General features: G+C 39.4%; 1 protein-coding gene across 13 annotated transcripts in view; it reads left to right on the forward strand.

Annotated features, from left to right (window-relative positions):
* CELF2 (CUGBP Elav-like family member 2) overlaps positions 1-25,998 on the forward strand; it is a 455,290-nt gene that overhangs the window by 243,695 nt on the left and 185,597 nt on the right. The window contains exon 1 of one of the 13 annotated variants that reach the window (XM_051795195.1): positions 929-1,081. The exons of 11 other annotated variants lie outside the window; for them this stretch is intronic. The gene's annotated coding sequence lies outside the window, so the exon portion shown is untranslated. Of the gene's footprint in view, positions 1-928; positions 1,082-15,940; positions 15,960-25,998 lie in introns of those variants that run through there. One more of the 13 variants, XM_051795193.1, reaches the window with a different exon arrangement.

Here is a 25,998-nt window from a genome sequence, read left to right on the forward strand (position 1 = left end):
GGTTTAGATTCATTACATGGCCCTTCCTGGTAAAGTTTTACTTTTTGTGTGCCACAGTTCTGACTTGTTGGCAAAATATTTGTGTAATACATTGGATACTGGATGGATTTCCACTGAGAATAACAGACAGTCTGATCAGGATTTTATTTGCCCTCAGCATCAAGCAAAACTTTCTTCTTATTGCCTTTTGCAAGTGATCAATGGATGCACTTACATTATAACCTGGAATTAGGAACAGAATTATATGTTAATATCTCTCATTGCAATAAAACGACTGTTAAAGTCCATTACTTTTCTGGGGGAAAAATGGGATGTGTTTAATTTTAACTACCTCAGTAGTGTACTGGTGCATATATAAACCCTGATGAATGAAATCAAGCAATTAGGGTTAGAAATTAATAACACAAGGCATCTAGTCATTTCAGCGAGTTTGCATTTTGATTCTGATTGATTTTTCTAATATTTGCTAAGTGCATACGTATCCACAAAGGCTCTATATCCATATGCTGCATTTTTAAAACGCCAGCATGTTGACTTCTGGGATCCAGATCTGTTATTTGACAGCATATTATGGTTTAATTTCTGTTATCTGAAAAACTGCACCATTAAAATAGCTGACGCAGAATTTAAGCACGTCTGTTCATTGTTCTCTTTTTCAAGGTTTTTGGAAATCACACTTGCTGCCTAACACTGTAAAGTTGGTTTACATTTCAGGAAGGGTTATTTTTCCTCTTTGAGTGACAGCAAGTATTTGTATGCAAGTGTGACATGAAAATACAGAGGTAGCTGCCTTACAGCTCTGTTTTTGCTTTTTAATTGATATTTAGATGATATAAAGCAAGCAACTGCCATATGACAATAAAGTGGACCAACTTTCACAGCTGGATGTCATATTTGACAAAGTATGTAACCAGAGAAACTGTGAATTATGTAAAGTGCTAAATAGGATTCTGGGTGTAACTTATTACCCTGTGGGCTGGAAGGTAGTGCTTGTTATTTACTTGCACTTTCTGAAGCAACATTACTCTGGGTGTTTCTTAGAAGGGCTAAACTTCGTTATTGGGAAAAGGATTTTCAAGGAGTGAGTGTCATACTTGTAGTTTCCTATGGGGAAAGAGTGGGAGGTTTTGGAAGGCTGGGAGTGAGTACGATTTCTTGAAGAGTTGTCTGCCAGGCCTTGCATGTGTCTGCTCTGCTACCTCCAGGTAGGGACCAGGGAGAGCTAGATCACAGCTTCTGACAAAGACAGATGCTGCTGTCTGGGTCCATTGAGATAAGAGGTCCTTGGACCTGTTTGGGATGGTAGCTTTGTTTTGTAGTCTATGTTAACTCACCAAGAAATGTTTTATTTGCTTGTTGATTGTGTCCCTTTGTGGTTTTGTGCCTGTTTTTTTTTCACTTAAACTGAATCACATTATTTATTTTTACATGTAGTTCTTGAAATGCAGGTTTACTAACATCAGCCATTTGCTTTACTGCATAAACCTAATGCACCTTCACTGAAACGGACATTTTAAATTTTAACCACCTGCTCTGGAGGCAGCCAAACCTTTTGCAGTAGCATTCAGGTTGTGTCAGGAGGTTGTATTTACATGAAGGTGTACAAGTTGGTTTGGTTGTAGGAGGAAATACTCTTTGGACCAGATTTGGTGAAGAACTTTCCTCTTGTGCTAAAAATTGTGTTGCTTCATGATGTATTAGACTGGACTTGTACAAAAACTCGCTGCTCAGAGCAGATAACTGGAGTTGTAGTAAGTGTGAGGCTAGTATTTGTGGGAGGTATGCAGGTCAGAAAAATGTTCATGTCCATAAGTTGTTGGGTGTTTTTGTTAAGATGAGGAAAAAAGAGCTGCTGGATCAGGCTCTGAGGTCAGAGTCCTCTCTGCCCTGCAGGTGAAGCAACAGTCCAGGAGACTTGCCAAATTTTCATCTTCCAGCAAAGGCAGCTCACCTTGCCTGTCCCTTCATTAACTGGAAGGGACAAAAGTTGGTGAGTGATGCTTTAAATATTCAAGTTTTGAAATTAATACTTCCATGTTGCTTCCCCCTTTTTTTTCTTTCTGAGCTTTCAGATTCATTTTTCCCTCTATGTATTTTGAGTCTTTCAAAGCTGATGGTGTTGTGCAATGGGAGAGACTGAAGTTCTCTACTCTTCATGCCTTTCCAGCATTTCTTTCTAGGACATGGTTTCCCACAGTTTTACATGTGAGCATTTTGCAGGGTGGAGAAAGTACAGGGAGAGGCAGCAGTGTGGCTGGGAGGGGCAGAGTTGCTCTTGCTGAGATTTCGTTGGATGGCAAACCTTCTCTTTCCTAAAGAGCTGGCCAGAAACTTTCTTGCTTTTGCAGCTAAGAAAAAGCATTGTCTTTTTTGAAATCCTGCTGAAGCAACAGGAAAATACCAAGAACTAGAAAACACCTGCATTATCCCCTCTTACAAAACCTTCCCGACCTGTTGGCAGCTGAAGGGAAGACCTGGTGCATGCCTCCAGAAAGGTTTCAGCTCAGGGGTATTTTCCTGCATAAAACCTTGTTCAAAGTATGTCAGATCAACTTACGGAGCAGGTCTGTTGTGTACAATGCATCGGGAACTGCTTTTCCTTTAATATAAATGCTTTGGGAGCAAAAAGGAGACTGCTGTTGTGGTGGTGAATCACAGGAGCCTCGTGCTGCTGTGTGCTGTGACCTTCATGCATGAAGCTTTGTTACAGCATGGAGACAGAAACACAGCACAGGTGTTTGCAACAGTGGGCATGTGTCTTTCCTCTGCATTTATTCTAAATGTTGAGCTTTGAGGTCTGCAGAGCTGGGTAAAAAAGACAAGAGAAGATCACTCTACTGGCATGGTGGGAAAGTCTTACAGAACCTCTGCAAAATGACAAATTTTGCATCAAAACCTCAGGAATGTAAAAACGTGTAAACAGCTCATCCTTCTCCATCTTTCAAAAAATATTTTATTTTTACATAAATTCTACCTTTTTCCTATGAATACAGCTATCTCCAATTACAATTCTATGATTTTTCACTTACAGGTAAACCTAATTCTGAGTTTACTATAGTAGCTTTGAGGCAATGTAGCAATATGTAAAGTGTTTGAAAATTCAGAAATTTAAAAACTGGTGTTGAAACTTAGATTCATCTGTCAGTATATGGTGTAGCAGTTGTTACCCAGTAATTCCCTGTTGTAAAATGCAAAATTATTAGGCTTAGCAAGGTGTTAAAAAGGCAACCTAGATGAATTTTCAGTTGCTTTCCTGTTCTTAGCATTTAGATTCGAACTACAGTATGAATGTAAAACTTCCTGTCTAGGTCTCATCAGTTAAAACCTTTCTTTTTGGTAAATGTGATAATGTGTTCCTGCTTATTGATTTCACTGTAAGATCATAGGCTTTACAAAAAAGGTGCAACTGAGACAGCGAAGGAAAAAAGTGAGTTTGATATGTGTTCTGTGTTTATTTCAAGTGCATAAGCACCTTGATGAAGACAGAAATGTGATATTTTCCCAATTTTTTATTAACTGTCAAAAGTCATGGGCTAATATAGACTTAAGTGCACTGTATTCAATTCTGCTTTTAAGAGCTTAAGGTAGGAATTTTTTAAAAAATCAATTTGCTAATAGGCTTCTAATCCCAAATATCCTAGTTTTGTAGAGTTTTCCTTGTATTACAGTTGATCATTTTTTCCTATATGTAAGTTGTTAGTTATGGAAAAGAATTGCCAATATAATTCCCTACAATCACCATTATTATCTCTACCCTTCCCAAAATAATGCAGAGCTTAAAAATATGGCATATAATCTTTAAAAGCTGCATAATTTTTTTCAGTTTTCATACAGCAATTAACCAGTGCTCAGACTCATCTCAGACCCTTTTTAAATATCTCGTTCTTCTACATGGTTTTACTGCTGACAGTGGTTGGTTATTCAATAATCTCGTCTTTTCCTAGAAATTGTAGTTTTGTCTAGAAGTCCTCATGCAACCTCGTGCTTTCAGTTTGAATTTCAAGCCCAGATATGTTGGGGTTTTTTTTTAATCTTGTTTCTAGCAGTTGCTCTGTACCAAAATTCAACATTTTCGACTTTTCCAAATTTCTTTTCCCAACTGTGTTCCACAGTGAGTTCAGTCTCACTCTTCTGTATTAGTTAACCTTTTGCCCTATAAATATTCGTTAATGGAAATTTTTCTTGGTTGGCTCAGGTTTGTGATAGTCAGTGAGCCAAGGGTGATAACAAAGCCCTGCTGCCAGTGTGCCAAGGAAAGCATTAAACCACAGCTGAACTCCTTAGTGCTCCTGTCTTTACCTGCCCCTATCGCATACCATTACACTTGATTTATCCAGTGTAACGTGAGCCTTACACAAAGCCAAGCTTGGTTGTCATAAGACCTTCCATTTTCATGCCTTTCTTATCTCTTTTCCAGCTACATTTTCCCCAGTTCAACAAAGAGCTCTTGATGTAAAACTTTCAGAGTAAGAAGGAGCCCAGGACTTAATTTGAGCAACTTGAGTTTGAATGGGACTTAGACAGACAAATGTGTGGGTTTGGGGGTTTTTGGGTTTGGTTTGGTTTTTGGTTATTTGTTTTTAATTTTATTCCCCTTTCTTTCAGCCTCTTGCTTTCTGATTTCTTTTGTGTGATATTAATCACTTTGCTTATCTCAGTACTGGAGATATCAGCAGTGAGATGCACCATTCTGTAGCCTATACTGTTGTCTCCATGTTTTCTTGGTCTGCATGCAAGTGCCTTAGAAGCCCAGCTGCAGCAACCTCAGGCTGGCTTCTGGGGGGGTGCAGGGGGCAATTTTACATTTTGAGCAAGCTGAGTACTTGAAAGCTAAATAAACTAGTCTGGGCAAATTATGCACAATTCCTCCATAGTGAGTCCTACCAGGACACCTTCCTCTTCAGACTTTGGTATGAAACAGCACTGATCTTTGTGTTGGATTGAGCTTAGAGTGTGTTGAACGAACTTTCATTCACGTGTCCCTGCAAATTAAAACAATCAAAGGGCTTAGAGAAACACAAAACAAATTGCAAAATTGGAAGGTGCTGCTAAGTTCAGATCATTAAATATATATTAAAATATATATTAAAATAATATCATGCCTTTAAAAGTCTTTAAATTTTGATGGAGAAATGCAAAATTTCTGTGAAAGAAAACCTAAAAATCTAACCATATATATTTCTTTGTCTTGGGAATCGTAAACCTCTAGGATACTCTTGTTTCATGATTTAATTTTTTTTCTTTGAAGCCACATGAATTGAAAACTTAGTCAATTTTTAAAAGGGAAGCCTGAGGATCCCCTGTAATCTAATGGGTTCTGTCTTTCTAATTTTGATTTTGATTTGTACTGGAGTTTTTTGGATGCATCAAAAACAGGACTTGCAATCAGAATATGTGTCCTTGTCAACATTTCAGTAAGCAGAGGGCAAACCACAACATGAGAATATCTTACATATTCATAATTGCATAAATTGTCCCAAAAGAAGGTCTTTTGTTGTATGCTGTCCATTTGCATGCTTAGTTAATAGTTTAGTGGGCACCATGATGTCAGCTGCTTCTTTACTCATGTATTTTATTTTATTTTATTTTGCATAATCCTACATACTTTGTCAGACAAGAGAATTAGTGTAATATCCTTCAGTGTGATAGGGACATGAGTTCAGTGCCTAAAAGAAGGGATGATAGCATTGTATATCTCCTAAAAAGGAAGACATCTTTGAAATATTCCTTTCACCTATGCAGATAAAGTGACTTCAAACAGTCCTGAAAGCATTGATGCAGTGTCACCGTAGCTATAAGTCTATGAGCATCAGCCTTCAAAACAAACAAAAAAACCCCCCAAACTTGTTGGAAAGAGAAAGTATTTGAAAGATTAAACACTTACAAACAGTTATTGTACTGAAGGTAAGGCAGTTTTTTAACAGTGTGGAGAAAAGAAACGGGGCAGGAAAATCATGCGAAAGCTAATGTAAACTTTAATGAAAACTAATGTGGTTTCCATGAATAGCTTTTAGGGTTTTGGGGGGGAAAATCCATTTAATAAAAAAAAGATAAAATAATAAAGACTGTGATCAGTGGTAGTGAAGGCCACGGATGCAGCCATCTGAAGATGAAGAAACCCAGGCATGATCCAGCACGGCTTTGGTCGAATTTTGGGTGACATCTTTGTCACCAGTGACTGTGCTACAGGAATGTTTGAGGGTCTCTGCTCTAATCAGCTCCATGCTACCCTGACCATAGTGGTAAAAATTCTCCAAGGTGCTTAGTCTGACTGCAGCAAAGCTAAACCTGTCTTCAGGTGGAATGGTTGCAATGGTGAATTAGGCCAACCCCTGAGAAGAGGTTACAGAGGTGCAGGGAAGACAAAATGTCAGGGATGAAACAAAAACCCCACCTGCTTATTAGTGAAAGCAAAGACTGTAACTTGGTTTCCCTTTTTTCATTAGGATGTGGTTTAGCAAAATTGCCACCGTGTGCCTGCAGAGGTGATGAGCCCCAACCACACCACAGGGCTTCCCAACAGCCGAGCTGTGCAGGGCGTGGTATCATCCGCACAGCAGATGATGTTCCATAGCTCTGGGGGCAAAAATAAGGCAATCCAAGAGGCAGCATTAACCCCTGAGAAACACAGGGTATCTGCCAAAACCCCTGTGTGGGGCAAAAGCACTTGTAGGAAACGAGAGGTGAGTCAAAAGCAGAGCAAGGGCTGGGGCAGAGCCTGCACAGGTTCATCTTCGAAAGCTCCACATTTCAGATCTGCTGCCCTGGGTTTGTGCCTCCGCCCATCCCAGGCTCAGCCCCTCGCCAAAGGAAACTGTAATTTTTATGAATGTCTTGAATTGCTGCCAGGGAATTAACTGCAGGAAATTTTCGTGTTGCTAAATGTTAATTTGTAGAAAGTGAGTGAGTAATATAGGCTGGAGAGGGGGGAAGCTAAAAATTTAATAGCATAATATAAACAACCATACCATGTAAAGGAAGCTCAGGGAAATACTCCGTTCTGTAAAGTGCTAATCCTATGAGGATACTTTGTCTTTGGTGGATAGACAAAGTGTCTGCACACTGGACCCAACACGTTGAATTTTGTTCCTGAGTAACCCAAAATTAGCTTTGAGCAGCATCAGCCTACTGTAACAGTGCTGAGTGTCAGAACTTTGCACGTGACTTTTCAAGAATCAAAAAACAACTCTGCTGAAGAGGCTGTTTCCTCAAGCTGACTTTCACATTCATTTTTGGTTTTTTTTCACTTCTGTTAATTTATTTCCTACGTTCCATTAAAAATGGCACTAACAGGTCAAAGAGCATCAAAATTATTTCATTTGCCAAAAAAAAGCCACAAGCTAACAACAGCTGAAAAACAACAGCAAAACCTTCTCTGCCTTTGTTGATTGTGCACTTTACCAAAGATTTACATTTTTCACATCTGTTGTCTTCCCATATTGTTTTCATCTTGCATGTAAAAATGATACAGCAAGATAAACAATCTCCCAATGCTCCCAATGGCTGGAGAAATGGGAGCTTAATAATAGCTCTGATTATTTTTTTCATCCAAAAGAATACTAAAACAGCCCATATTTTTTTGTGATGTCACAACTAGTAGAGAGTTTGACATTATCACATTAACTGCTAATGTATAAATGCAATACTAATGTACTAGAATTAAAACATTGTATAATAACCTTCCCTTGGTTCAGCCATTAAAAATGCATTAATACTCTGTCTTGCAAGTTGGGCCTGATGCAATTTTATTCATCAATAACTGGTTTGTGAGTTTTTTTGTTTGTGTGGATATCTGTGTTTATTTTCTGGAAAATCATTATGACTTTGTCTTTTGCAAAATAAGTGTCATAAACATCTCAGGTGCACTTATGTAGCCTTTATTTTATTTTTATTTTATTTACAAGAATAGTAGCCAGAACAAGGAAACTCAATCTGCCTCCTTTTAGCTTGTACTCAATCATTGTGTTGGCCAGCTTTATCCAGTGCTGTGGGGTTCAAAATACCCATTTGTAAAATTAGTATAGTACCCATCTCGTGCAAATTGAGACTTAAGTAACAGATGTTTGTAACTGCTTTCACATCTTCCTAAGAGTCACACTACATGAGTGCAAAGCAGTTGTTGCTGGAACATGAGAACACTGGAGCAAAGGCGTTTCTGGAGATGGGAAGGGGGTTACAAAGGGCTTTTTGAGTTATTTTGGTTTGTTGGGTTTTTTTTTAAAGATACTTTGAAACCTTTTTAAAAATCCCTATTTTGCAGCAGGTGGGGCATAAGAGGGCAGAAGATGTCTCCCATATAATAGGTGCCAGTTCTTGCATCCCCCTTCTACAACCTGCATGCATCAAGGTTTTAAAGCTTTTTTAAAGCAAGCTCAGAGTTGAACATAAAGACTGCTGGAACAGCAGTGGGCATGTCGAAGCACACTTGAAGATAACAGCTGTCAGGACACAGGAGATGAAAATGCAACCAAGGACACAGGCTACAGGAAAACTTGGCCTTGGGCATTTTGCCTTCACCTCAGTAGTTTTAACCCTTTGCACTCCAGAAATGATTGTCAAACTTGGGGGAGCACAAAGGAGGAGAAAATCCTTTTTATTGAAAATACACAAGTAACTGGTAAATAGCTGCTGGGTCACCATTATAAAGTACAGGCAGGGCTGCATTCAGACAGCCTGGCTTTTATCTGATTGTGAGCAATGTGTTTCCTCATATGGGAACTACCGCCAACCCAATTTTAATCAGCTGCAATTTTGTTTTTACATCTAAATTAGAATAGCTTGGATTGAATGGGAAGTGAAAAGAAGTGTCTGATCAAAGCATTTCTGTAAAGCAATAACTCTCTTGCTTCAGTTTCATCATGCATCTCCAGTTTGATATTCTTCATTTTACTCAAATATTGCCAGGACTACAGTGCATTTTACATCAGCATTCTGCTTGCAAAGTTCAATAAACAGTTCATGAGCCATATTGGGAAGTCTCACTGAAGACCTTGCTCTTTAAAACATGTAGGTACAAGTATGGTTCAGATTGGCAATGAAGAATGGAAACTTTCAGTTCTCTTGTTGTCTCCAATCCACCTTGATTTGGGAACAACCAAAAATATTCCTTCCTGATGACTCTTCGGGGGCCTGTGTGAAAAGAGTCTGTGGTATCAGTTACTGCAAGTAAGCAGACACATGTTTGGCACATACCTCAGCAGAGACCAATATACCTCTCATCCAAGCTGAGGGACGTTAGCAGGACAGCCCTTGATTTGTGGCTAAATTCCAATCTGTGACCCAACAAAGCCTCTCCCCACCAAGCTTGTTGCTCCTGCACTTTCCACCTGTATTATATCCAGTTAAAATGAAAATGGCTATATACAAGCTTCTGCTAGCATCTGTTCCCATGTCTGTTGTCTGAAACAAAGCTTAATTATCACAGCCCTTTCCTTCATATTTTCTTTTGATTCACCCAATTGTCTACAGCCTTGATATGTAGAGCATAAATGCCAAGGCTGAAACGTGCATTCAATTAGATGACTCTTGACTGACCTACATAACAGTTCATTCATGAGATAATGTGACCTGGAGTCATGGAGATAGAAGCCAGTTGATTGAGCTGGGTTGGCTGTGTACACTGCAAACTCTCCAGTGATTGAGAAATCATCTAAAATTAGCCCTACGCTGTACATTGTTGAGAGCCTTTTAGATCTGGCTCTGTTTCAGTGATATTTCTTTTATGAGATGGGCGTATAATTTGTCACATTGTAATTCTTTAATGCTTAACTTTATTAGCATGAAGTACTTGGGTATCAAATAAAACGAGCAATTAAGTGATTTATGTTTAAGGTCTGCTCTCAGCTCAGGGTGTAGGTAGCAAGCCTCCCATGAAGGGGCGAGAGCGTGCTCGGTATTTACCACTTCCTTCAGAGAGCGACAAAATGGTGCTTTTTGAAGATGAACCTCGTTGTGCATGTAAATCCCAACTGCCTATTACTGCGCCGCAAGTTAATATGTGTTTTTATATTAAAGGTTACTGTGTGTTTGTAGTGAACTGCGGGATATTTTCCCTAGCTTTTGCCTACTGCGTTTGTGAACTCGCAGCTTTCAGCTGTGGGGGAAAAAAAAAAGTTAACCAGAGAGCGAATGGTTTCAGTGCAGCGCTTAAGCAACAGTTTTTGTATTACTAAGCCACAAAGGAAGCTCAGATAAAGGTTGTAGGTCGGAAAGAAGCCTTGAGGAGCATGCTCATGAAGTGAGGCGCTTCAAGAGAGGCTGCAGCTGTCACTTACAGATCGAAGGGGCTGTGAGGTATTTCAACCATTTTCTTACCCTATCTTGCCTAAAACATTAATTAACAGAATAATGTGAAATTATCTGGTGTCCTCTAGGGCATAAGTTCCTCTATTTTTATTTTTTCTCTCATTAAGTGTTGTAGGAGCAGTCTGTGCTCTGTCATGTCCAGTTCCTCTCAGATGAAGCTGCTTCGGCGCTGACTGATGAGTGTTGCGAGGAGGACAGGGGGACATTTTGTATAGGGAGGCTTTGTGCTCTTCAAAACACTTTTGGGGCACAGCACTAAGGTTCTCGAGGCTTTCTCTATTAGTTGGTGCATCTCCTGTTTTGACATGTATATTCAAAAAACAGGTTGCTTTGCTGCCTCCTTCTCTGTGTCTTCCGTGTGCTGGTTTAGTGGTTCACTCTGTGCTGACACAGTTTATGATCCTCTCTAGGGGAGGGTGAAGATTAATCAAAAAGCCCAGCAACTGGCTGTCAGCTGTCCAGCAGAAGGGTTCCTGAGAGTCTTTTTGTGAGTTTCTTATTTTTTTGGGAGTTTTTTTACTTTATGTTGTATAAGAAGTAATAAGGAAGTGACAACCTGCACGATAGTAAAAAGGCATTTAATTTATTCTTTCACTTTATATGTTTTGCCGTGCTTTCATATGTTACGTTATTTTTTTTGCTGCATATACATCGTTTGGCTTTGAGTGAAGAAAATGTTAGGCATGCTGGAGAGGGGAGCAGGAGAGAAACTTTTATATTTTGCAGGAAACTTTTATATTTTGTGATTCAGACAGACCACTCGGGCTCCAAGCTGAGGCTGAAATTGCACAGGGCCCAATTAGTGCCTGTTACCTTTGCTGTTTGCTCCTGATCGGTTGCAGAGATGGAGGTTTAATTAAGCAGAAAGGGGGATGTGGAGTTAATGTTCATTATAACTAAAATCGAAACAGCTGTTTACCTTGCCAGAGCCTTGTGCGTTAATGTCCATAAATCTCACCTTGAGGAGAGCTCGGAGGAACCATCCCCTGCACACGCCTTTCCAGATATCGTGTGGTATCACTTTACGTACTAATTTTCACAACATTTCCTAATCATATTAATTAACACATTAGGGTATAATTCTTATTGTCTACAGAAATTACTTCAATTAAAACTATTAACATATTACCATGATTGTTATATTATTGCAGCTCGCTTTGCTACCACTCAACATCTCTAGCATAACCAAATATTTGAAATCAGCATAAAATTTTCATGGCTGTGCTTTTCCTCTTAACGATCGGATCAAGTCTCACTGTAAGCTTCCTGTATAAACTCTGTTTCTGTGCTGGGGTTTCCTCAGTGAAAAAAGATGTGAGAGGCCATGACTGTCCCACAAACTGAGGCTAAAGAGAATTTATCTTGATTAGGCTCTGCAGTGCCCAACAGGAGCATGACCACAGGAACCAACCGAAAGAGTAAATGCTACAGTGGAGCAAAAGGCAGTAATGGATAGAAACTGGCCATATTCATGCTAAAAAATCTGTAGAGTGTTTTTGTTTATTTTTGTCTTTTCTTGGTCAGAGCTGTGAGTTTCTGGCCTTGCTGTCTTGGAGGAGGAGTGAAGGCAATAGACTAGCTTTAATATTGAACATTGTTAGATTCAAAATCATCTTACAGGCAAATGAAACATGGTGCCTGTGTAAAAGGCAAAAATTTGTAATTGAAATCTTAAAAATCTCATCAAAGATTATTATTATTAGTCCAGATCTACTTATCAAGAGAAAAGAAATAGTGCTATTATGGGGTAGGAAAGCTTCAGTAATACATTTGAAATATACACGTTTCTGTTACCTACTCCTGTCCAAGGTGTTTTGCTCATCCATACTCCATGAGCTTTAATTTTTGGAGCTGGGGAGTGGTTATGGCAAATAGTCAGATACCAAGGGCTTCATTCGGAGGGGTACCTTCATAGAGGGTGTTTCTTCTTCCTCTTAGCCATGAGGAGCATGATGCTGATGTCAGCAGTTTCGTCATCCTCATTCCAGGTTCTGCTTCTGGCTATTTTGATGGGGTTTTTATGTTTTCTAACATGCTTTTACACCTTGCCCTTTCTTCCTTGGATTGCAACACCACGCAACCCCTGAATTCAGTATGTATGCAATGTCTTACATATGTTGGATACTTCTTTCTTACCCTGAAGCCACAGGTTTGCATTTCTTTATACAGCTGTAGGTGAATTTTCGTAGCCCTGAGGTCTTGAGTGTCAGTCTGTGCCCTGTCTGATACCAGCTTGTGCCTCCACTGCTCTGCACTGTATCATGTGTTGCCTCTTTCAAGTTCTCTGCTCTGATACCACATCTGTGTTCCTCTGCACTCTTTTATTATCTTGGGATCATAAATATTTCATCCTGTGCATAGTAACTACTTGTTACTACTCTCTGTATAAAAATTACACTTAAACTACATCATTATGCAAAGATAAGCAAAAGTAAAATATATTAGGCAATAGCCACCTGGTCATTAAGGAAATTGCTGCTGCAGCTAAAGCAGCTAAAATGAAGCTCCAGGCTGGGCAATACAAGTGTAGGCAAGCCTGACATGCCCTGAGGATGTGCAGGCTCAGCACAAAGTCTGTGCCCCATTACTGGCACCAGCATCACCATGTTCACTGGGCTACAGGAATTTAATGTGATGAATGAGATCATTATTTGGGTTTACCCATATTGGCTGGGTGACACAGGATGTCCTTTCTGGGTTTATAGCAACACCTTAAACTGTTGAAATAGAAAGAGAATACTTTGCCTTTACAGAGCAGATGCATATTGACGTAGTATTAGCAGACAAGTTGAACAAAAAACAAGAAATTTGATCTAACTGAGGTAGATAATTGCTGTCATTACTCTAAGCCATATGTATTCTATTCATCTTCATGATATTGCTGTGAAAAAGCTGTTATCCTCCTTTACAGATAGATGGTATTTAGCTACAGTTGCCCTAGGATGCCTCTACAGTCAATGGAAAGACATTTCCACCTCCATTTTAGTCCACCTGAAGTCTGAATTGCCCTCTAAAATGATTATTTCTCTTCACGGACTAAACAGGAAATCCTGCACACATAAATTTAATAAATCTGAGCCAAAGAGATTAGAGATTTGTCTGCAGCAGATGAGTTTCAGACTCTGTGCTTTCCCAGCTGTTACTAGTAACTAGCTTAGCTTAAATTTATTTTATGTATGGACTTATATAGGTGACTGCCATAGTTTAGATTGTACTGTTGTTATACACCAAATGAGACGTGTCCACATGGCTGAGTGTGGAATTCAATTTTCATATTTCAGATGAGCAGATAATGCCCTAATCAGTTCTCGTCTATCTGATGCAGTCAGTGGCACTACTCAATTCTTTTCAGTTTGGCTACTGCTCCAAACTGTTAAACCATCTGCTGATAGCAGCCGAAAAGATGACAATATAATAAATTACCAGAAAAAGTTAAGATACCTAACATCTGCTCTCCACCAAACTCGAGCATCTTCCCTGAATTGATGTTCTGTCATGTCTTGACAGAGTAAGGGAAGATCCCTGCTCTGAAGCTGTTGCAAAATTCAAATCATTTGCAGCTGGACCTACATTCCAGGCATCCATCCTAGGCCTAAATAAGGGATAGCAGTAACGAAGGGAGAGGACAAAGGCAGGAGAACAAATAGTTTCTCAAAATACCTTAAGATGTTCCTGGCCCAGGTAAAAGTCCATATCTACTTATTCTTCATTTTGATTAATGCAGAAATACCTAATGATGGCAAGCAGAATTTTGAAAGACAGGAATAGAAACTGCCACCTCTTCAGAGCCACGTGACTGTATCCTGGAATTATGTTCTGCATAATGTTTTAATCAAATAACAGTTTGCTTAGTAGTATGGACCACATTGTTTAGTACAAACAGAACGCAAACATATTCTAGATAAGATTATGTAGCTCTGAAGGTGCTGGTAGGCAGACACTGTTGAGAAAATATACGCATAATATTTACTTAAAACGTTCCTGGAGCCTCCTTTGGTGTTATTAGTCTGTCATGAAAATCTGCAAACACACACTTATCAAAAACTCACTGCAAAACATTAGGCAGTTAGTGAAGTCAAATATGGAGGGTGGATGCCATAGCAGAGTACAGTTAATGTTGGAGTTGTGACTTAACTTACACCCAAGTGCAAACATAATTAAATTAGAAGAAGTCCTGAACCAAACATAGGAGGTGTAGCCTGCTTGGAATGCAAAGATGAACCTGTATCCCATCCTACTGTAGGTAGAACTGTAGGAGAGAGAAGTCCAGAGCTGAATCCACGTTAAAAGGTGTAAAAGAAAACAGTAGATGCCACAATGTTCTACTCATTATTTTGGTACAAACTTGCACGAAATTATGTGATCTAAGAGAAAAGACCCCTGGAATGCAGAGCTCATGGAACTTGTGGCACTAGCTTGGGTGATTCTCCTTATATTAGCTAAATGCAAGTTGTTTTCTAGTTTCCTTTTTTAAGTTTGTTCAAGACTAAAAATATCCTCTTAAGACATGATTTCTCTGAGCATAATAGTTGATTTCTTCTCTGTTCCTAATTTCTCTCACATACGTGGCCCTAACAGCTGCTTATACAATGAATAGGTGACATAGGAGCCCTCAGCACACATCCCTCCATTGCAGATCTCCTGTGATTTTAAGACAACTCAGTGAAATTGCACTGGATCTAAATTCACCTTAAGCAGAAGGATGATCCTTGTAAATAAATATGAAATAAGATAATGTAGTTATAATTAATAAAAGAATACAAAATAATAGTGCAAATACCTAAATACACCAGTGGCCTTCACAATATAGTAAAACAACTGGATTTGATCCTGGTGAGTATATTCCACACTGTATTCCCATGAGTCCTGTTCTGCCACAGATCTGTCATGCATCCATCCATGAAAATCTGTTCCTGCAGGTCTAGATTAGATAACGCTCCCTCCGTTCCTTCCTTGTAACAGTATTGTTCATCATTCACTCTGCTGCTTCTCCTTACTTCTTTGTCTCTCCTAATTAGACCTCGGGGCTGCTGGTTTGTGTTCCATAGGACCAGCAAGTTTTTCCTGATCTAGACCCAGTAGAAGCAAGCAGTAAAGCAAGTTATATTTTAGCTTATGTGATTTGGCAAACATGGGCTATGACGTGGTGACAGTGAAATAAGGAGCCAGCAGGTTAGCAGCAGGAGCAGAGAGCATCCCTGTGATGGCTAATCTGAGATTCTTGCCATCAATGCACCTGGACGTCTGTCTAGGAACAGACACTCAGGTTTATGTCATACTGCACCAACCTGGAGAAATCCTGAGGCATTGCTCAGATGAGATGGTGTGGTTTGTATGGACCAGTGCTGTTTGGAAAAGGTGGGAGAGTTCAAGTCTGTGTGCATGTGTGTGTCCTTGAGTGACATATTAAACCTAATGCAGAATTAAACCTGTAGCTGTCACTGTCTCATCCCAGCATGGTGACCAGCTGTGCCTGACTGATATAACAGGCTGTTTTTCCTTTTAAAGGTATTATTTATAGCGTTATCTTTCAGGGGAAGGTGTGAGACTGGTGTATTTGGCTGGATAGCAATGCCAGTATGTTCGTCTTCTACAGGGTAGAGGTGATGTTTCTAATCAAGCTGGGGCTGAACGGACTTTGCAAGAGGAGCGAGGTGAGATTTCTAAACAACTTAAAGGATTTGGTTCAGAACAGGCATTAATCAGTCATTAAAAAGCAATTGCAAATACCATTACTTTCTGTCCATCTCTAGTGTTTCTCAAGCATGTCCCTGAAAGCTTGACACCATTCTGCAGGTTTAGCAGTAATTTGAATGCAACAAATCGTACCTGCAAAGCACAGATGTTGAAAGCTGAAAAATCTGAAGGTGCCGTATGTTTCCTGTAATTGAAAGCAGGTGCCCTGAAGGAAGCAGAGATTCTGTTTCAGTTTATGAAGTATCTAGTTGGCAGAGCAGGCAAAAAATACCTGCTAAAACTTCATTCACTAGGACTGGATAAAACAGATTAAAACTGCTGTTTTACGATAGCTCTCAGGGGCTCAAACAAGGGATTGAGGTCCTGTTGTATCGGGCACCAGAGACAACAGGAACTGAGTTGCAGTTTGGTTTAGTGAGTAATTGTAGCTGCATGTATTTAAAGGTTGGGATGAGAGGGAAGACCATGATACATTAGACCTGTTGGAGTGAGTCCAGAGGAGGACACCAAGATGATTAGAGGGATGGAACACCTCTCCTATGAGGAAAGGCTGAGAGAGTTGGGGTTGTTTCTTCCTGGAGAAGAGAAGGCTCTCAGGAGACCTTAGAGCACCTTCCAGTACCTAAAGGAGTCCTGGAGAGAACTGGAGAGAGACTTTTGACAAGAGCATGTAGTGATAAGACAAAGGGAAATGTCTTTAAGCTGAAAGAGAGCGGGTTTATATTAGATATTTGGAAGAAATTCTTTCCCATGAAGGTAGCGAGGCACTGGAACAGGTTGCCCAGGGAACTTGTAGGTGCCCCATCCCTGGAAGTTTTCAAGGCCAGATTGGATGGGGTTTGAAGCAACCTGGTCTAGTGAAAGGTGTCCGTGCCCATGTCAAGGGGGTTGGAACCAGGTGATATTTAAGATCCCTTCCAAACCAAACCATTCTATGATTCTAGTATATGATAACCCTGCCTTGTGCAGCTCTGAAACCAGTCCCAGCGTCTCCAGCACTTTGGAGATGTGCTGTATATTTCAATATGTGTTCAATATGTGCTGGATATTTCAATCCACTCTGCATTGAAGTGGATGCTGCATCCCAGTTCTGCATCTCCCAGTGGTCCCACTCCTGAACACTTGTATTGTTGCTTCAGTGAACGCTCAGTGTGGTAGGCTGCCAATCTATCTTTTTCCTTGGTTAGTGTATATAAACAGTCCAGGCCTAAAAATGAATAAAAGCTATGAAAATTTATGCTTTTGAGGATGACTTTCTGGGAAACAGCCTGTACAGTGAAGCCTGCAGGATAATGAACAGGAGAGAAGTGTGTTCTACCTGTGGCTCCACCTGCAGACTTCACAAGGCTTTAGGGAGGGCTTTTTTGTGTGTCTGGGCCTCAATTTACTTACAGACAGTGGTAAAAGCTCCAAGGGTCCTCTGAGAATTATTCAGTCGATGTTTGCAGGGGTTTTTTTGCCTGGTTTGTGGTACTTGTGGTACATGTAAGAGCCAAATGTTATTACCCCATGAGATTTAGCAGAATTGTATTCAAGTTGAACATAGCCTGTGCAGCCACAGACAGAAAAAAAAAAACAAAACAGCAAAGCACCCCAAATCATCAAAACTTACTGATGCTTCCAGCTCTGTAATGCTGCAGTTTGAGCAAGCCAGGACTATATCCCCTTCTGTTCTGTGTTTTGGTGGCTATAGCAAGCGTAGAAAGACAAAACAACTTTGATCAAAACGTTTTTCAACTCTTTCTCTAATGAAACAGATAGTGCCTGGCGCAGTATCATTGTACAGTTATTTCATCTCCCTCAAAATACTTCTCTTAAGTTCTGAAAGTGCTGACTGACCTGTGTGCACCAAGCTCAAAGCTCTTGCTCCAAGTCTTGGACTGCCATTTAATGACTCTGCAGCACTTTCACTATATTCTTCTTCTTTGTATTGTCCACATTTTTTTTCCCTACTTCAGTACTAGGCAGACATTTTCTAGGACTTTTTCTTCTTTAGTCTATCAAACCACCTGAAAGAGAGAAAAAATGTCCTTTGTTCACTTTGTGACAGAGAACATAGATTTTGCTGAGAAAATAGTGAATTATGTTTACCACCTTTTTCTAATGGCCAAGAATAGATAGGAAAACTTGTGGGAAAAAAAGTGGAAGAAAAGGCCTGATTTTCAATATATATTAGTCAGTTTTTCATTCTTTTTGACAATCTTATTTAACTGACTTAATATTGGATCTTAATTCCAGCCAAAATTTTAGAAACTAGGAATTTAATGACTTTCCCCATCATTTCTCTCTGTATAGCTCTCTATACATGAAAGGTCAATGTCAGTCAGACCTTACCATTTGGCATGAAGATGAATATAGAAGCTAAAGAGGATTTAAAAAATACATGATCTGGCATTTGAAACTGAAGTCTGGCAGTTGAGTTCTGCTTTTATTCCTTTATCTGCTGGTGACTTAGTGCTTTGTCTCTGATGGAGTGTGTTTACAGGTTTAATAATCTTTTTGTCCTACTGTACAGCAGTGGAGAAAGTCCTGCAGGGGCTAAGTCAGATTTTTAGGTAGGTTGAAGGAGTGTCTGGTTGATGGTACCACTCTCCCTAGAGACATTTCTGTGCAGCAAGTATGTAAAATGGGGTTAATACTCTCCACACCTCACAGAAGCCAAAAGAGAAGTCCATTTACCTAAAAATCTTTGTCTGGGATGTCTGGTCCCCTTGTTTCTTATTATTGACTGTAGAAAGAAGGGAAGGTGTCTGGGTTACTAATGTGGTGTTTATGGAGGCTTCTGCAGCTCAGTGAAATCCATCTGAGCGTCAGTGCCTTAATTTTCCCATCTGTGAAACGTAGGTTATGTCTCACAGTAGAATCATGATCCTTACTGCTTCTGTGTTCAGAATGCCTGGAGAAAGAAGGCAAAGTTAAAAGACAGGGTGGTATTCTGATCAGTGTGGTGTTTGCTCTAAAAGCTGCAATATACAGCCTGAAAGTATAGCACAGGTGCGGACATACACGGAATGAAAAACCATATTTCTTTCTGCAGTAGTGCTTTTAGGCAGTATTGTTGGGCATCTCAGGAAAGCAGTTGAATATTTCAAGCCAAGTCTTGGAAATATCCATTTTAATGTACACAGCAAAGGTGGAGGGACCTTTGTTTATGTTTTGAATATTTGCAAACAGCTGGGGCTCTGTGCATAGTCCCTCTGCATCTGCTGACTTGCTGTTGTCTTTCGCTGCTCATTTTTTATAATTGTATTAACTTTCCGATTGAAAAATACATATGTATTATATATGGCTCTATTAGGCATCGTTAAAGAGTCAGCAGACAGCTGAGTTTGATACAACCTACACTGAGCTTTCTCCTCTGTTTTCAGAAACAGAGAAATTGAGTATCTGCTTTCTTAGGATGCCTAGGTTATCAGGCACTATGAAATATCCATTACTCATTCCTACATCTAGTATGTCATATGCAGAGAACAAAAATCTCAATCCCTAATTGCTGCAGATCACTACTTGTAGCAAAGTGGGACAGGTTTTTTGAATGAAAGATGATCTGGTGATCTTAGCCTCAGCAAGAAAGTTGCTTTTCGCTAGTAGGTGATGTGTAATTTATCAAAACCAAAAAACTTTGATACTTTCTATCCTGTCACATAAGACTGAGCTGCTGCAGAGGTGCATGAGATAAGGTTATGCTGTCCCTGGAATTCACTTGCTTCTTATTCTGTGATATTTCACTTTCATCCCTTCATAATGTGGCGGCTTTCTGATATCATTTTTATAAGGTATTGCTCCTGCTGCTAGTAGTAGTTAGTAGGATCATGTGATAGCTGAGGTTTGAAGGTCCCTCAGGAGATCCCTGGTCCAACCTCCTGCTCAGAGCTGGATCAGCTGTGAAATCATTCCACGTTTCTCAGGGTTTGATACACCTGTGTCTTGACAGCCTTTCGAGATGGAGACTGCACAGTGTTTCTGGGCAACCTATTCTGGTGGTTGACTGTCCTCATGGGGAAAATATTTTTTCCTTCTATCCAGGGGGAGACTCTTCTTTTAACTTGTGTATGTTGCTTGTTGTCTTCCCACTGCTGTGCCATGCAAGGGACCTGGTTTTGTTCAACCTCGAGAGGAGAAGGCTTCAGAGGAACCTTCATGTATTTATGGGAGGATATTGAGAGGACAGGGACAAGCTCTTATATTGGTAGATATTCCTGCACCATTTCACCAATGAAGGTTGGTCTGGAGTTTTTCACACTTTGAGAAGCCTTTGGAAGAAGTGTTCTCGTTTCTGCCAGCTGGCAGTGTGTGTGAATTTAAGGGATTCTGTCCCCCCTTCTAGTCTCTGACTTAGGGAATCCATTCTGCATTGCATGACATCTTGCCTGTCTCATGACTGAAGCTGCCTTAGTCCTTTGGGCATCCACAATCCATCGGCAGCCTGCTAATAGATGCAGTGAGACTTGTTTCTGCTCCAGGTTTTCTAAACAGATATAACAGGTTTCCCCTCGGTTGCTAACACTGCATACACGAAAACAGGAATGGTTGTCTCCATTTTTGCATATGTCTGAATTTTCTCTGCAAGAGCTGTCTCATGTTAACTTATTGCCTGAAGTTATACAAATTACTGCTATAAATGGTTAACACTTAAGGAAATGGGGAAATTGTTGTTCAGATGGTACCTATCAGTCTGGGTAGCAAGTACACAAAAACTTGTTTCGTTGCAAGGCAGAGTAGCACCCAAAGGCAAAGAATTGCATCGGTGTTCTTGAGCTGTTTAATAACATGGTTTTTCTTTGTTTGTTTTTTTTTAAATCTGCCAATAAATACACATCTATTTGAGCTAACTTTTTAAAAAATCATTTGGGACTATGCTGTTATTTCCTTGTTGTGTATCTCTAGGTTTTTGCGAATTTTTTTTTGGTAATCTTAAAAGAGAAATGAAAGCACGTTATTGGTCAGGGCTGACTCTCTAATTTGTATTTCTAAATCTTACACGACCCTGTTCCCCCAGCATGGCAAATTACTTAGGTACCAACTCCAGACCTAAATGAAACAAACCTTTGCTGTATTTTGCTTCTGATCAGAATTAAAATGAGTACTTGTACATATTTAATGAAAATAATATCCTTTCCAGTCCTTTCAAAGGACTTGCTACATTTCTTATTTTTAGATGTTAGTTTCTACAGCTAATGTTACTTGTGCTGCATCCAAAGCACACCTGCAGATTTCACAAAAACAAAAAAACCTCTTCACCAAAAAAGAGTTTATCTTCTGAATCTGGAGGGTTGTGAAAGTAAGGAGTGGGGAACAGAGAAAGAGGAAGATTTGAGTTGTTACGGTAAATTATTTTCCATGAGACAGACAGAGGGCTTCTGTTCCTGGAGCAATGCATAGTAGCTAGACTGATGCATTTTAACTTAAGATATGACTAAAAAAAGAGGATTAAATCTTTTTTTTACAGCTATTTAAATTTCAGCACTATCTGGGTAAAAGCATGTGAACAGCTTTACAGGACCAAAATGAATGTTGACCCAGCCTAGTAGCCTGATTCCACAGAAGCCCCTAGAAAATGTGTAAGTGAAAATAAACAAAATAATGGTGAAAGTGCTCAAGGATTTTATTCTTTTTTTTCCTGTAGCCTCTCCCAGATGTTTTCAAACTGTAACATGGGGACCCAAACCTGAAGTTGCATCTACACGTTTGTTTTAAATGGCTTTTGCTAATTTCTTTTCCACCAGAGAAGAATTTGGTGGGTCCTTTTAGGTCCTCATACGCTGGTCTATTTTGAGACAGAAGAACTAGATATATTTTCATGATATCACTGTTTGCTGCTACATTATTATACCCCCCTGTACACTAATAGTGCTGAGTTATTAGCATCATCCCACAGTTATTAGCATTCACCCTGTTGGTGCCAGCAGGGTGAATCAGAAAAACATCTGCCTGGGAGGTAGAAATGTGTTTTTATGTATAAATAAGTAAACATGAAAGCTCTACACCTTCTGATTTGAACTCACACCAGAGAGCACAGGAGAGACCTGTGAATGTGTGCAGTTGGGAACTGGCCTTTGTGCAAATCTCATGTGAGGAGGTTGAAGGGATAAGTTGTCTGTCCATATCAGTGTTAATGAAGAAGAAAATTGGCAGAGCAACTGCTTCCTCCAAGAGTAAAGCTACAGATATTGTGACACTGGGATACATGTGCTATTATTCCCTTAGCATTCATGAACTACTTTGCTGTTAATTTAGGTCTGTGTTGAACTTGAATTCAGAGTGCAGGGAATATTTAAGGTGACATTGATCCTTCCCCTTTATTTTTTTTTTCCAATGCCTTTTTTGGGGGTTTTGAAAAGTTTTAATTTTTTCCATTCAGGATGAATGGAGTGTGTAAAGCACAGCAACTTCTGATGGGTATGCAGCTTGATGGCATTGATGGGGAGATACAGCATAGGAAAAAGGCTGCTTAAAATAAACAAGGAGCAATTCTTGAATATTTTTACATTCAGAGAAGTCCATCTGCTTGAATTTCCCAGAACACACTGAGCTTTTAGTAAATATCTTAATAGGCTCGGGGGTCACAGTGATCCTCGTGTTGATACTATGAAGTTTTCTGGCAGCTGACACCTCCATGGAAAAACAGGAATGTCAGCAGGTGAAAGCAGCATTAGCATCTTGACAGATGCATGTTGTAACAGCATCTTTAGACAGGCTTGGAAGTAAAACAGAGCTCATGTGTTTCTTAAGAAAGTTATTTTTTGCCACAATTACTTGAGTTTGAAAAGTATTGTCTTGAAAGGTACCCATGATAAAATCAGGTCTTCCAAAGTTGGCTGCACAGGAACAGCCCAGGGCTCTGTCACTCAGTTCTGCCCAAAGTTTGCATTATTAAGAGCAAGATGGAAACAGAATTCTCTTTTTTCTTTAACCCTGCCCCACTTTATCTTTTTTGCATTTAAAAATATTACATCGTATACCATAATAGGAAGTTAATCAGAAAGCTGGCAGATAAGAAATCCTCCACCCAGTGAGGATGCTGTACAAACAGCAGAGCTGTAAGTATTTAGTAACATCACAGTAGCCTTGTTCCACATTTGCAATTAATACACGTCTGTGTTTGCATTTGTTATAGGACTCTTGACAGCACCAACATAACAAGAAAAACGAACAACCTGAGTAATAAATCTCTGGAGGCATTCAGCAAGTGCCATAGGGCTCATTAATCTTGATTATTCCCCATAATAGATAACTTCACAAATCATCTATTCTCCCCAATCATGCACATAAGGATAATGTATATGTAATAGCCTCCCGTACTGTAAAACCCCAAATAGAATTTCATTTTTTAAATATAAGTCCTGACAAATGCAAGACAAATATTTATGGAAAAAGGATGGGTATGAATAACAATTAACTGGACTGAAACAAGTGGGACAGAGACTGTTGTGAGAAGAAGGTGACATCTTTTTTTGGGTTTGTCGGTGTTGGTTTGTGGGGGTTTTTCCCTTTAATTTGTAATGTCTCTATTTGAATCAAGGAATTAATTTATTTATAGATGGGGGTTTTTTCCTGAGAGTTTTGGCCGGGTAGATAAAGCAGTCAGCAGCTGCAGCCTTCTTTAAGGAATATAGAGACAGGGGAAAATAGGAGCAGTCAAGAAATACCCTGAATTCCAAACAATTTAATATTTATAATTTATTCTAATGATTGCTTCTTTTGCTCTTCCCAAAGCCTTCCTTTGAAAAGTGTGAGAGTTATGAAAGACCATAGCTCTGATTTGACATGGCATTCACCTGTTTACCAGCTTTTCTCAACTACAACTTAAATATACCAGCATAAGAAATCTGCAAAAAACATGTTAGGTTGTATGTGATGCTTTCAGTAAGATAAGCAGAAGTGCTCAAACACCCATAGTTGCAGGCTGTGCTTCAGCTCAGAAATACCATGATTACTTTAGAACTCATTGTTCAAACAACAGGAAATACAGGAGAGTTATTAACTTTTAAAAAATATACAAAATATTCTGATTTAAATGCCATCAGTATTAAAAAAGGATACTTTTTTTTTTTTGGAGTGAGGAGGACAATAAAAGAAATTTTTTTTTTCTACAGAAGTGGACCAGTACCTTTTATATTTTTGTGATCGTAGTGACCTTAATCCGATGCTTAAAAGTAAGTTCTGCTGATTGAAGTTTCAGAAGTGTAAAGCTGTATTCAAAGCTGATCCTTCCTCTTACACAGTAGAAAGCATGAGATTTGATTGCCCTCTCATCTCTGCCTGCACACCCATTTTGCCACCTTTCTTCTCCCTCCCTCCATGTGTCCAAATGCTCTCAACACCCCAGGATTTTGTTCTGTGACCTGGGGCACCAAAATAGCAGTTTTGTGTGAGTGGATAGGATTTTACAGAATAACAACTGAACAGCTTTAGGGCGGGTTTCCTCTTGTTCGCTGTCCCTCCTCCAACCTTTGTATCAAGTACTCAGGATTCATTTCCTTAAAATTTAATAGAAAAGAGTACACATGCATCATTTTTCAGAGTTGAAGAAGGAACAGCCTGAGATTTGGATCTATTTCAAGATCTGCTGTGCACAGTATTTGAGCAATTCTGTTTCTTTAATTGTTTTGCATGTGAATGCATACTACCTACCTATAAAGTATCACAGTCTTTTAATAGCCTGCATGTTGTGTCTCTGTTCCTAAATACATATATGTTAATCATATCCACAGGCAAAATGCCTTCTGGCAAAGAGGTGAAGAATGGGTCTTGCCTCTAAGAAGTTTTAATAAGAGGAGAACTTTTGTGTTTAGACCTTTATTTCTTCAGGCTTCTGCAAAGAATTTTCTGTGACAGTGTCAAACAGTAGTGCATTTTGGCCAGAAATTTTTCTTTTATATCAGCACAGTATAGTTGTTTGAAATACAGTTTCAAATCAGGATAAATGGGTTGTATTCTTAACTGTCTGAGAAAAATTCAAATAACTCCCTTAATCTCTCTTGGCCTCAGTTTTTCCCTGTATAAAACTAAACTTATAATGCTTCACCATCTTTGTAAAGCGTTCCACAGTCTTCTGATGAAAGGAATTATTTTAAGTTCAAAGTGTTACTCTTAATGAAAGAATAAACTTGCTTATTCTTGAAGAAATACTTTATATAAACATCAAAGAACTGTTTGTACCAAGTGTTTAATCTGCCATAAGGTGCTCCTGTGTCTCAATTAGCAATATTTTCTCATTCATTTCTCCATTAAAAGGAATGTGTTTGGTGATCTGGATGCCATGTGAAACAATTCCATCAGTGTCAGTATGTGGGGTAAACTAAGTTGCAGTGTTTGACATTGGCCATAATTTCCTATTCCGTACACAAATTAGCTTAGCAATGGATGCAAAGTGGTACAGAGTCACTTGTAGTCATTCTACCTCCACTGCCCTGCCTGGCTGATTTCTCCCAAAGAACCAGGAATCAGTGCTGGAGAGCAGCTGGAGCTTTGCAGTTCAGGTTGTGATCTAATGGGTTACTGGTTGATTTTCATCCTTGGACCCGTCTTTAGATAATGCCACTTGCAATCACCTCCAGAAGTGGGAGCATCCTGGTCTTTTGTTGGGGGAGATTATCAAAATGTAGGGATTGTATCTTCAGAAGTTAATACAAAAGGCCACTTATTCAAATAAGAGTTGACACTAGTTGTCTACTACCAAAAAGAGATGAAGTGAGTGGAAAACTGAAGCGAGTGGAAAGAGAGAGGACAACACTGTATTAAGGCATTTTGAGTTCAAGTACACAAGCAGTTACAAGGAAAAACTGATCTCCCTCCAAGCCTTGCTAAAGGTTGATGCTGGAGGGATCATTTCCATCTTCCAAGATAACATCTAGTATTGTGAGAAGGCAGCACTTTACAACCCTTCCAGTGGTATCTCCTTTTACCTGAAAAATCATCTCCATAAGCACTTTGCCAGTACTGCCATGCTTCATTCAGCAGGATCAAGTGACCCAAACCCTGTTCCCAGTGTAA

This window comes from Manacus candei, unplaced genomic scaffold, assembly GCF_025592945.1.
Source record: "Manacus candei isolate 608988 ecotype Guabito, Panama unplaced genomic scaffold, ASM2559294v1 h1tg000042l, whole genome shotgun sequence".
In the NCBI taxonomy this organism is placed as follows: Eukaryota; Metazoa; Chordata; class Aves; order Passeriformes; family Pipridae; genus Manacus; species Manacus candei.